The 13,912-nt window shown below is 29.7% G+C and overlaps 1 protein-coding gene across 9 annotated transcripts in view; it reads left to right on the forward strand.

The window, feature by feature from the left end:
- The first annotated feature begins 11,122 nt into the window (after positions 1 to 11,122).
- LOC147816943 (suppressor of hairless protein-like) overlaps positions 11,123 to 13,912 on the forward strand; it is a 46,909-nt gene continuing 44,119 nt past the window's right edge. For 7 of the 9 annotated variants that reach the window (XM_087152838.1, XM_087152845.1, XM_087152854.1 and 4 more), the window contains exons 1-2: positions 11,123 to 11,341; positions 13,601 to 13,733. The gene's annotated coding sequence lies outside the window, so the exon portion shown is untranslated. Of the gene's footprint in view, positions 11,342 to 13,600; positions 13,734 to 13,801; positions 13,821 to 13,912 lie in introns of those variants that run through there. The other 2 variants (XM_087152888.1, XM_087152892.1) reach the window with 2 other exon arrangements.

The raw sequence follows: 13,912 nt of genomic DNA on the forward strand, positions 1-13,912 counted from the left end.
TAAAAAAATCCTTCGGTAAAATTGTTCGATATATTAAATTCTAATTTTGGGAGGAGTTTGAAATTTATAAGTTAATATTATAGGGAGTTACGGGGTGTGATGTGTGCGTCACCTCCTGATATGACTTCTGTCCATTTTTCAGCCATTATTCACTCTTTAGCAAAGACAAATATTTCTTTTCACATATAGAAGACTTTATTCGCTTTTAAATATTGAAAAGAAGTTAAAAATATAATATAAATTGAAATAAATACATAAATAAAAATGATCCGAAATGTATCCGTTTATTAGCTATTATTCGCTATTTCCCAAAGAAAAAAAATTTTTTTTTATATACAGAACACTTGATACAGGTTAAAATATCAAAAAATGTATTTAAAAAAATAATGTAAAGAAAAGAAAAAATTTGAATATCGACACTCGCAGGGTTTCGAACCCATGGCCTCCGGTACAACAAATCTAACTTGCCACACAGCTTTACCAACTGCGCCATGATTCATATGCCTGCCCCGCCAATATTTAGCTTAAAACACCTCCTCCCGGATAGTAAACAAAACTTATTTTGGCAGATTGTGGGCCCACTAATTGGTATATAAAAAAATTCTTCGGTACAATTGTTTCATACATTAAATTCTAATTTTGGGCAGAGTTTCTAATTTATAGGTTAATATTACAGGGAGTTACGGGGTGTGATGTGTGCGTGCCTAATGATATAACTTCTGTCCCTTTTTCAGCCTTTATTCACTGTTTAACAAAGAAAAATATTTCTTTTCACATATAGAAGACTTTATTCGCTTTTAAATATTGAAAAGAAGTTAAAAATATAATATAAATTGAAATAAATAAATAAATAAAAATTATCCGAAATGTATCCGTTTATTAGCTATTATTCGCTATTTCCCAAAGAAAAATTTTTTTTTTATATACAGAACACTTGATACAGGTTAAAATATCAAAAAATGTATTTAAAAAAATAATGTAAAGAAAAGAAAAAATTTGAATATCGACACTCGCAGGGTTTCGAACCCATGGCCTCCGGGACAACAAATCTAACTTGCCACACAGCTTTACCAACTGCGCCATGATTCATACGCCTGCCCCGCCAATATTTAGCTTAAAACACCTCCTCCCGGATAGTAAACAAAACTTATTTTGGCCCATTGTGGGCCCACTAATTAGTCTTTAAAAAAATCCTTCGGTAAAATTGTTCGATATATTAAATTCTAATTTTGGGAGGTGTTTGAAATTTATAAGTTAATATTATAGGGAGCTACGGGGTGTGATGTGTGCGTCACCTCCTGATATGACTTCTGTCCATTTTTCAGCCATTATTCACTCTTTAGCAAAGACAAATATTTCTTTTCACATATAGAAGACTTTATTCGCTTTTAAATATTGAAAAGAAGTTAAAAATATAATATAAATTGAAATAAATAAATAAATAAAAATGATCCGAAATGTATCCGTTTATTAGCTATTATTCGCTATTTCTCAAAGAAAAAATTTTTTTTTTTATATACAGAACACTTGATACAGGTTAAAATATCAAAAAATGTATTTAAAAAAATAATGGAAAGAAAAGAAAAAATTTGAATATCGACACTCGCAGGGTTTCGAACCCATGGCCTCCGGGACAGCAAATCTAACTTACCACACAGCTTTACCTACTGCGCCATGATTCATATGCCTGCCCCGCCAATATTTAGCTTAAAACACCTCCTCCCGGATAGTAAACAAAACTTATTTTGGCAGATTGTGGGCCCACTAATTGGTATATAAAAAAATTCTTCGGTACAATTGTTTCATACATTAAATTCTAATTTTGGGCAGAGTTTCTAATTTATAGGTTAATATTACAGGGAGTTACGGGGTGTGATGTGTGCGTGCCTAATGATATGACTTCTGTCCATTTTTCAGCAATTATTCACTCTTTAGCAAAGACAAATATTTCTTTCCTCATATAGAACACTTAATTTGCTTTAAAATATTGAAAAGAAGTTAAAAAAATAATATAAATTAAAATAAATAAATAAATAAATTTTATCCGTTTATTAGCTATTATACGCTATTTCCCAATGAAAGAATAGTTTTCTTTTATATACAGAACACTTGATACAGGTAAAAATATCAAAAAATAAATTAAAAAAAATAATGTAAAGAAAAGAAAAAATTTGAATATCGACACTCGCTGGGTTTCGAACCCATGGCCTCCGGGACAGCAAATCTAACTTGCCACACAGCTTTACCAACTGCGCCATGATTCATATGCCTGCGCAGCCAATATTTAGCTTAAAACACCTCCTACCGGATAGTAAACAAAACTTATTTTGGCAGATTGTGGACCCACTAATTGGTATATAAAAAAATCCTTCGGTACAATTGTTTCATACATTAAATTCTAATTTTGGGCGGAGTTTCTAATTTATAGGTTAATATTATAGGGAGTTACGGGGTGTGATGTGTGCTTGCCTAATGATATGACTTCTGCCCCTTTTTCAGCCTTTATTCACTGTTTAACAAAGAAAAATATTTCTTTTCACTTATAGAAGACTTTATTCTCTTTTAAATATTGAAAAGAAGTTAAAAATATAATATAAATTAAAATAAATAAATAAATAAAAATTATCCGAAATGTATCCGTTTATTAGCTATTATTCGCTATTTCCCAAAGAAAAAAAATTTTTTTTATATACAGAACACTTGATACAGGTTAAAATATCAAAAAATGTATTTAAAAAAATAATGTAAAGAAAAGAAAAAATTTGAATATCGACACTCGCAGGGTTTCGAACCCATGGCCTCCGGGACAACAAATCTAACTTGCCACACAGCTTTACCAACTGCGCCATGATTCATATGCCTGCCCCGCCAATATTTAGCTTAAAACACCTCCTCCCGGATAGTAAACAAAACTTATTTTGGCCCATTGTGGGCCCACTAATTAGTCTTTAAAAAAATCCTTCGGTAAAATTGTTCGATATATTAAATTCTAATTTTGGGAGGAGTTTGAAATTTATAAGTTAATATTATAGAAAGTTACGGGGTGTGATGTGTGCGTCACCTCCTGATATGACCTCTGTCCATTTTTCAGCCATTATTCACTCTTTAGCAAAGACAAATATTTCTTTCCTCATATAGAACACTTAATTTGCTTTAAAATATTGAAAAGAAGTTAAAAAAATAATATAAATTAAAATAAATAAATAAATAAATTTTATCCGTTTATTAGCTATTATACGCTATTTCCCAATGAAAAAATAGTTTTCTTTTATATACAGAACACTTGATACAGGTAAAAATATCAAAAAATATAATTAAAAAAATAATGTAAAGAAAAGAATAAATTTGAATATCGACACTCGCAGGGTTTCGAACCCATGGCCTCCGGGACAACAAATCTAACCTGCCACACAGCTTTACCAACTGCGCCATGCTTCATATGCCTGCCCCGACAATATTTAGCTTAAAACACCTCCTCCCGGATAGTAAACGAAACTTATTTTGGCAGATTGTGGGCCCACTAATTGGTATATAAAAAAATCCGTCGGTACAATTGTTTCATACATTAAATTCTAATTTTGGGCGGAGTTTCTAATTTATAGGTTAATATTATAGGGAGTTACGGGGTGTGATGTGTGCTTGCCTAATGATATGACTTCTGCCCCTTTTTCAGCCTTTATTCACTGTTTAACAAAGAAAAATATTTCTTTTCACTTATAGAAGACTTTATTCGCTTTTAAATATTGAAAAGAAGTTAAAAATATAATATAAATTAAAATAAATAAATAAATAAAAATTATCCGAAATGTATCCGTTTATTAGCTATTATTCGCTATTTCCCAAAGAAAAAATTGTTTTTTTTTATATACAGAACACTTGATACCGGTTAAAATATCAAAAAATATATTTAAAAAAATAATATAAAGAAAAGAAAAATTTGAATATCGACCCTCGCAGGGTTTCGACCCATGGCCCCCGGGACAACAAATCTAACTTGCCACGCAGCTTTACCAACTGCGCCCATGCTTCACATGCCTACTCCGCGAATATTTAGCTTAAAACGTCTTATCCCGGTTAGTAAACAAAACTTATTTTGCCCATTGTGGGCCCACTAATTAGTCTTTAAAAAACTCCTTCGGTAAAATTGTTCGATATATTAAATTCTAATTTTGGGAGGAGTTTGAAATTTATAAGTTAATATTATAGGGAGTTACGGGGTGTGATGTGTGCCTCACCTCTTGATATGACTTCTGCTCCTTTTTCAGCCTTTATTCACTGTTTAACAAAGAAAAATATTTCTTTTCACTTATAGAAGACTTTATTCGCTTTTAAATACTGAAAAGAAGTTAAAAATATAATATAAATTAAAATAAATAAATAAATAAAAATTATCCGAATTGTATCCGTTTATTAGCTATTATACGCTATTTCCCAATGAAAAAATAGTTTTTTTATACATACAGAACACTTGATACGGGTTAAAATATCAAAAAATAAATTAAAAAAAATAATGTAAAGAAAAGAAAAAATTTGAATATCGACACTCGCTGGGTTTCGAACCCATGGCCTCCGGGACAGCAAATCTAACTTGCCACACAGCTTTACCAACTGCGCCATGATTCATATGCCTGCGCAGCCAATATTTAGCTTAAAACACCTCCTCCCGGATAGTAAACAAAACTTATTTTGGCAGATTGTGGTCCCACTAATTGGTACATAAAAAAAATCCTTCGGTACAATTGTTTCATACATTAAATTCTAATTTTGGGCGGAGTTTTGAAATTTATAAGTTAATATTATAGGGAGTTATGGGGTGTGATGTGTGCGTGCCTAATGATATGACTTCTGTCCGTTTCAGCCTTTATTCGCTCTTTAACAAAGAAAAATATTTTTTTCACATATAGAAGACTTTATTCGCTTTAAAATATTGAAAAGAAGTTAAAAAAATAATATAAATTAAAATAAATTAATAAATAAAATTTATCCGTTTATTAGCTATTATACGCTATTTCCAATGAAAAAATAGTTTTTTTTTATATACAGAGCACTTGATACGGGTTAAAATATCAAAAAATAAATTTAAAAAAATAATGTAAAGAAAAGAAAAAATTTGAATATCGACACTCGCTGGGTTTCGAACCCATGGCCTCCGGGACAACAAATCTAACTTGCCACACAGCTTTACCAACTGCGCCATGATTCATATGCCTGCGCAACCAATATTTAGCTTAAAACACCTCCTCCCGGATAGTAAACAAAACTTATTTTGGCAGATTGTGGGCCCACTAATTGGTATATAAAAAAATCCTTCGGTACAATTGTTTCATACATTAAATTCTAATTTTGGGCAGAGTTTGAAATTTATAAGTTAATATTATAGGGAGTTATGGGGTGTGATGTGTGCCGTGCCTAATGATATGACTTCTGTCCCTTTTCAGCCTTTATTCACTGTTTAACAAAGAAAGATATTTCTTTTCACTTATAGAAGACTTTATTCGCTTTTAAATATTGAAAAGAAGTTAGAAATATAATATAAATTAAAATAAAGAAATAAATAAAAATTATCCGAAATGTATCCGTTTATTAGCTATTATTCGCTATTTCCCAAAGAAAATTTTTTTTATATATACAGAACACTTGATACAGGTTAAAATATCGAAAAATATAATTAAAAAAATAATGTAAAGAAAAGAATAAATTTGAATATCGACACTCGCAGGGTTTCGAACCCATGGCCTCCGGGACAACAAATCTATCTTGCCACACAGCTTTACCAACTGCGCCATGATTCATATGCCTGCCCCGCCAATATTTAGCTTAAAACACCTCCTCCCGGATAGTAAACAAAACATATTTTGGCAGATTGTGGGCCCACTAATTGGTATATAAAAAAATCTTCGGTAAAATTGTTCGATATATTAAATTCTAATTTTGGGAGGAGTTTGAAATTTATAAGTTAATATTATAGGAGTTACGGGTGTGATGTGTGCGTCACCTCCTGATATGACTTCTGTCCATTTTTCAGCCATTATTCACTCTTTAGCAAAGACAAAGATTTCTTTCCTCATATAGAACACTTAATTTGCTTTAAAATATTGAAAAGAAGTTAAAAAAATAATATAAATTAAAATAAATAAATAATATTTATCCGTTTATTAGCTATTATACGCTATTTCCCAATGAAAAAATAGTTTTTTTTATATACAGAACACTTGATACGGGTTAAAATATCAAAAAATAAATTTTAAAAAATAATGTAAAGAAAAGATAAAATTTGAATATCGACACTCGCTGGGTTTCGAACCCATGGCCTCCGGGACAACAAATCTAACTTGCCACACAGCTTTACCAACTGCGCCATGATTCATATGCCTGCGCAGCCAATATTTAGTTTAAAACACCTCCTCCCGGATAGTAAACAAAATTTATTTTGGCAGATTGTGGGCCCACTAATTGGTATATAAAAAAATCCTTCGGTACAATTGTTTCATACATTAAATTCTAATTTTTGGCGGAGTTTGAAATTTATAAGTTAATATTATAGGGAGTTTATGGGGTGTGATGTGTGCGTGCCTAATGATATGACTTCTGTCCCGTTTCCAGCCTTTATTCACTGTTTAACAAAGAAAAATATTTCTTTCACTTATAGAAGACTTTATTCGCTTTTAAATATTGAAAAGAAGTTAAAAATATAATATAAATTAAAATAAATAAATAAATAAAAATTATCCGAATTGTATCCGTTTATTAGCTATTATCGCTATTTCCCAAAGAAAAAATTGGTTTTTTTTTATATACAGAACACTTGATACAGGTTAAAATATCAAAAAATATATTTAAAAAATAATGTTAAGAAAAGAAAAAATTGAATATTGACACTCGCAGGGTTTCGAACCCATGTCCTCCGGGACAACAAATCTAACTTGCCACACATCTTTACCAACTGCGCCATGATTCATATGCCTGCCCAGCCTATATTTAGCTTAAAACACCTCCTCCCGGATAGTAAACAAAACTTATTTTGGCAGATTGTGGGCCCACTATTTGGTATATAAAATAATCCTTCGGTACAATTGTTTCATACATTAAATTCTAATTTTGGGCGGAGTTTGAAATTTATAAGTTAATATTATAGGGAGTTATGGGGTGGTATAATATAAAGTAAAATAAATAAATAAATTTATTCGAAATTTATCTGATTATTAGCTATTATTCGCCATTTCCCAAAGAAGAAATAGTTTTTTTTTATATACAGAACACTTGATCACATTAAAATATCGAAAAATATATTAAAAAAAATAATATATAAAAAAAGAAAAAATTTGAATGTCGACCGCCGCAGGTTTTCGAACCCACAGCCCCCGGGACACCAAATCTAACTTGCCACACAGCTTTGCCAACTGCGCCATGATTCACTGCCTGCCCGCGAATATTTAGCATAAAACCCCTCCTCCCGGTTAGTAAACAAAACTTATTTTGGCAGATTGTAGGCCCTCTAATTGGTATATAAAAAATTCCTTAATTATATAAATTAAAATAATATAAATTAAAATAAATAAATAAATAAAATTTATCCGAAATTTATCCGATTATTAGCTATTATTCGCCATTTCCCAAAGAAGAAATAGTTTTTTTTATATACAGAACACTTGATTCACATTAAAATATCGAAAAATATATTTAAAAAAATAATATATAAAAAAAGAAAAAATTTGAATGTCGACCGCCGCAGGTTTTCGAACCCACAGCCCCCGGGACACCAAATCTAACTTGCCACACAGCTTTGCCAACTGCGCCATGATTCACATGCCTGCCCGCGAATATTTAGCATAAAACACCTCCTCCCGGTTAGTAAACAAAACTTATTTTGGCAGATTGTGGGCCCTCTAATTGGTATATAAAAATTCCTTCGGTTCAAATTTTCTATACTTTAAATTCTAATTTTGGGGAGGAGTTTGAAATTTATAGGTTAATATTATCGGGAGTTACGGGCTGTGATGTGTGCGTGCCTCCTGATATGACTTGTGTCCCGTTTTCAGCCGCTAATCGCTCTTTAGCAAAGAAAATACTTCTTTTCACATATAGAAGACTTTATTCGCTTTAAAATATTGAAAAGAAGTTAAAAAAAATAATATAAATAAAATAAATAAATAAATAAAATTTTTCCGAAATTTTTCCGATTATTAGCTATTATTCGCTATTTCCCAAAGAAAAAATAGCTTTTTTTATATACAGAACACTTGATTCAGGTTAAAATATCCAAAAATATATTTTAAAAAATAATATAAAGAAAAAATTTGAATATCGACCCTCGCAGGGTTTCGAACCCATGGCCCCCGGGACAATAAATCTGACTTGCCTCACAGCTTTACCAACTGCGCCATGATTCATACGCCTGCGCCGCGAATATTTAGCTTAAAAAACGTCAGTGTAGGGTATACCGGGCAATTGCACTTGACCTTAAAAAACATCAGTGTAGGGTATACCGGGCAGTGGCACTTGACCTTAAAAAAACATCAGTGTAGGGTATACCTTGCAATGGCACTTTTCCAGACCTAGTATGACTAGATCTTTGATAAATGTCCGAAATATATACTAGGTCTAGTGCCACTTTTGTCTAGTGCCACTTATTTAAAAAAATTAAACAAAGCGTTTGAATCAATTTTAAACTGATTACGAAATTATTGCTTTAAAATTAAAAAAAAATAATAATAAAAACTGCGCCAAAAAAAAGTAATTGAAGTAGTTGCTTTATACAGCGCATGTGCGGAAAAAAATTTAAAAAAAAATTATCAAGTTGCATCTAAAAGAAGATGAATGTCCCAAGAAAAATTCTGGAGCTTAGGGTGAAACCGGATAGCTGATTTTCAATCCAGTGGCCTTTGATGACTTTCTTTCCTTTTTAGATATTTTTCTTTTGTCTGTTGTTGTTACCAATTATATTTCAAGTTTTTATTTCGTTTTAAATTTTTTACCTAAATTGAAATACAAATCCAAGAAAAATTCTCTTTTATTTAATTTTTTTTTATTGCACACTTAATCTAATTTTCCTCAATTTTGTGGTTGGCATCGTTGCTATTATCATCCGTCCTTAGCAATTGTCCCGAAGTGCATTTTAGAACACATACTATTTAAATATTACCAAAAATAGTACGCTAAAATTTAAATTAATTAGTAATAAAAAAGGAAATTTCTTCTCAGGTAAGAAAATTTTCAACGTTAAGAATTGTAGGATTGAAAAATTAAACAGTATATCAAGTCTTATGTGTAGAAATCAATAATTTATGAATTTAAAACTGACTGTTCAGTTACTGTGTACAATTTTATGTTCTCAGTTACAAAAATTAAATATCGCACTAACACACCTGAAAAATTTATAACAGGAAAAAAATGCCTAATTAAACCATAAAGAACGATTTAAACTGATTAATGAAAAACTAGTTCTTTCTGGGCTTTTTTAATAGATCTAATTTCAAAAATAATAATCTGAGATTTTAGAAAATTATTGAGTGGCAAGTGATATTTTTTAGATTGAAATATGCTTAAGATACAAAAATTATGGCACAAAAAAAACTTTCGTGTATGAATAATAATTTTTTATTTAAAAAATAAAACGTTGCGTGCATGCACCATTGGCCAAATCTAAGGCTCCTATATTATCAGAGCTGACCTATCAAGCAATATTGGAGCAAAAAAGTTCGCAAGTTAACGTTATGTTAGTATTGTGCTCTGTGTATAGCTCTTTGGAGCAAAAATAGATGATGAGTCGGCCTGTCTAATTCAGGGGCTGTAGCCAAGTCAATGGACAAACCATTAGGTGAACATTAGCTATTTTTTCATGAAATTTGTTATATTTTTATTTTATATATTGAACGCTCAACTCTTTTCCGTCATGAAAGCATAGGATCAATCTTAAAGGGAATAATTATACATTTTCAAAAAGTCGAATTGAATAAAATTAGTGAAAAATATCCTGAACATTTATAAATCGCAAAATGTTATTTTAAAAGCATTTTTTTTATTTTTTATCTTGAATTAAGCTTTAGTTGCTTTTTTTTCTGTAGTGATGCCAATCTTTAGGGTAGATATAAAAAAAATTATGAAAATTTTTAGTTTGATGTAATAAATATGAAAAAAACAATTTTCGAATCAAAATATATTTTCAGAAAATGAAGAAATGTTTTCAAAATTAAGGGAGCGCGAAGTATGATTCAAAAATGTTAAAGATTTTAACAAGCCAGTAATACTTAAAAAAATTTGCATTTTCTTTTCCTTCAGAAATTTTAATTTTAGTTAAGACACCCCTTTTGACTTTTCCTTAGACCAAGTGTAAATGTTTGGAAACTTAGAGTTAAAAGAAAAGTTTTAAATACGTTTGTAGAAGTACGTTAAATAAAAGAAAGTTAAATAAAAGAATAATAGTTTAAAACCACTCTTTTTGTATTATTTGTAGAAAAGTCTTTCACTGCATTCGAATGCAGTGAAAATTGTGAGCAGAATCCTGTTCACAATTTTTAGATTTTGAGTTTCAATAGTTTTCTACATTTTTTGTAATAATTATATTTGCGAAATAATGTTCTAAACAAGTCATGGAGTGACTCTTCAAAGGTATTTCCCTCTTCAAAGAAAAGATAAATTACAATTTAATTGCATTATCAAAAAATTAATTTTTATTATTAAAAAATAAAAAGTAATAATTTATGTCATTTTCTTTAATCTTCTAGCTTCATTAATCTTTAGGTCAGCGAAGTCTCGCTACTATACTCCAAACCACCGTATTTTGACAGGGCTGTCAGAAAGCACGCGAACCTATGATCCCAACCAGTGTCATGGAAACTATCTAACCCCCTCTACAAAAAGTCCAAACTGTGATGGCAAGTCTGAAAAACTTTCAATACATATTTTCTCTGCCGTTTTTAATACTTCTCCATACCCAAGTGTTTTATTTCAGCCTTTCTAGTTAAAGGATTTCATTTACCAGGTTATGCTTCAAATCTCTGTCTCCCTTTCGCGAATTTTTCTTAAACAGTGAGAATGTCCCTTGAGGTTAAACAACGGGTGAGCTAGATGCTTTAGGCATTTCAATTAAAATTTAAGATTAAAGAACTCATGTAACAGAAATAGAAGGTCAGAAACGTCGTAATCAAAACAAACTGAATACAAATTTGGCAGAAAATTTAATTTTTTGTTTTTTCAATCAGCTTCGAGAAATGAGATTAAAATTTTCTATTTTTATAAGTCTATGAAGAATGGACCTCATTTAAGAAATCTATCGTCTCTTGGGAATTCCTTTAAAGAACATTAAGCAGTATGGTATGCTTTTGATGAAGCTATATGCTTGGTTAGTTTTATTTCCACCCACTAAATGTTTAAATTAGTCATGGAACTAATTTAATCTTTGAGTGGTATACCATGCTTATTGTATTTTCTACTTCAAATCGTATTTTGATATCGTAAATAGAATAGTAATTTTTATAATGAAATACTGTGAAGTATGAATAGTACTCAAACCAACTCTTAAATTCGATATTATATAGGTTTTATAATTTTGTATGAAACTTTAATAATACAAGTATAGTTATTTTAAAAAAGAAATGTAAAAAAACTACATTTCCTGTTATTATATTAAATTGTAATTTATTTAAATTCAAATATGTTTATGCAGAGCTCATTCTAGACAGAAAAAACGGCAGGGTGCAAACGTTTAAAAAAAGGGCATTATTATTCTAAAAGGGCAATAATTTCTATCTATGGGCTTTTCACGTTCTATGAAAAAACATTGTCAATTAGTGAAAGAATTTTTTTTTATTTTACTAACGATAGCAAAGCAATCATATTTACTCATTTTTATTAATAAATTAACATATATATCGAGTTATTGAGCTAATTAACTTAGTAATTTATTTAAAATGCTTGCATATATTAATAAAATAATAAATGTATGTTTTTAAGTGTCTGTAGTTATGATTTAATAATTAAATTGATTAATAATAACTATGATTTAATGATAGTGGAAGCAACTGCAAACTTTCTAAGACAAGTGCAACAAGGGGGTGTGATGGCTATTTTTTTTCCCCATATAAATCTATGTATTGACAGCAATGACAAACTAAATAAAAATAGTTGAAAATTTAAGAAATCCATTGTACAGTTTGGAGAAAAAATAAAGAAGGATTGAGGAAAGAAAGGGTTTAGAGTCTATTACATCAGGGGCAACAGGGTGGATTCTTTTGACTAAAAGGGCAACAGGGTGGATTCTGTTGACTAAAAGGGCAACAGGGTGCTGCGCCCTGTTTACCCTGCCTAGAATGAGCTCTGGTTTATGTAGGAACAGATTGCTAAACAATTCTATTTGGCTATTTTTACTATCACCCATTTCATTCAATTTATTTCGGTTTTATTCATTTTTTTTTCAATGTCCTGGAAAAAATAAGCTTTTGCCAGTTAACCATTACCAATCCAAAATTTCTTGACAATCTGGAATAAAAATCTTTGTTTACTATATTTTCCCTTTTTCTCAAGAAAGACCCACTTTCATCTTGGTTTTTGAGCCCACATTTTTTGTTGAAAGTTTTTTGCTTTGGTAAATTCTTTTACCCTTTATAGTTGAAACCATTAGTTTTGTCATATCTTGTATACTACTAACAGCTATGTAATTGATTAAATTGTTCTCAGTTAAAAATTCTTGCAAATAAAAGTTTATTCAGCTAACTTTATTTTTGTTGAAAGAGACAAATTTTTGATTTTTTAAAACCAAGTTTTATTTGCAAAGTTAAATAATTGAAGTTTATTGTTTTTGTGAAATATGACTAATTTATTGATATATGCCAATAATACTTACTTTTTTGATGATGCTACTGAAATTAAACATAGTTTTTTTTATTTTTTAAAAAATTTCTTTAATGTATGTTTTATAAAATAATTTTTTGATAATCAAATTTACAACATTGAATTACTGTGTTTTATACAATCTACCTCTCTTTTTTAGTAATTTATTAAATAGCACCCTTCTGTGTTTTTCACATTTTTTAATAATTATGACGCAACAATACTGTGAATTCTGTTTTTCATTTGATTACGTAAACCAAGTTGGAAGATTAGACGAAATAATGATAGGTGGATAGTTGAAAACCCTTAGAATGTAGTAATCATTGATAAAGAAAGGACAGTAGAAAAAAGTGAATTTTTATTTCTGTCTAAAAATACCCTTTTGAAGAACATTTTCTTTTTTTTGGGGGGGGGGGCACACTTTTTTTTTAGATTTAGGTAAAATATACAAAAATTATTTAAAGAAATTATGCCAGAAGAATGAGATAAAAACACATATATTGCTAGTTTTGATGTAATAAACATGTGTTCAGTTATATATTAAGATTATTTTATAGGTAAATAAACCCTTTATGTACTTATTACAGTTTAGGAAATTTTAAATATTGACTTACTGACCTCTTGGTAGACACTCATTAAGAATTGTATCATTAAGAATTAATCTTCTCTATTATGGAATTATAGAAAAATTATATGATTATAGTCATTACACATTTATAGTCACTGTCCACTGCAATAAAGTTTCTCATTCAAACATTTTATTATTTCACAGGAATGGACACCAGATGAATATATACCAGATTTTTTTTAACGATCTCAGAAAGCTCTCGTGTATCTGAACGACTTCATCACTGGATTGATTTATTGGTTATAAATGGTCTCTTAAACAAATGGATTTGTTTTTGGTATGTTGAAAATCGTATTCATTTTCTGTACTGTGATTTTTAAGTAGCTTTTAGACTTATCACTATCCATATAGATTAGTTTTTCAGGTAAAAATTAAAATAAATAATGTGAGAGTACTAATTTTTTTTATTTCTTATTAATTAAATTATTTATTAATAATTTAAAGTTTAAATTATTC

The sequence above is a fragment of the Parasteatoda tepidariorum genome, chromosome 1, assembly GCF_982258835.1.
Source record: "Parasteatoda tepidariorum strain Cologne lab strain chromosome 1, Ptep-v5.0, whole genome shotgun sequence".
NCBI lineage: Eukaryota > Metazoa > Arthropoda > Arachnida > Araneae > Theridiidae > Parasteatoda > Parasteatoda tepidariorum.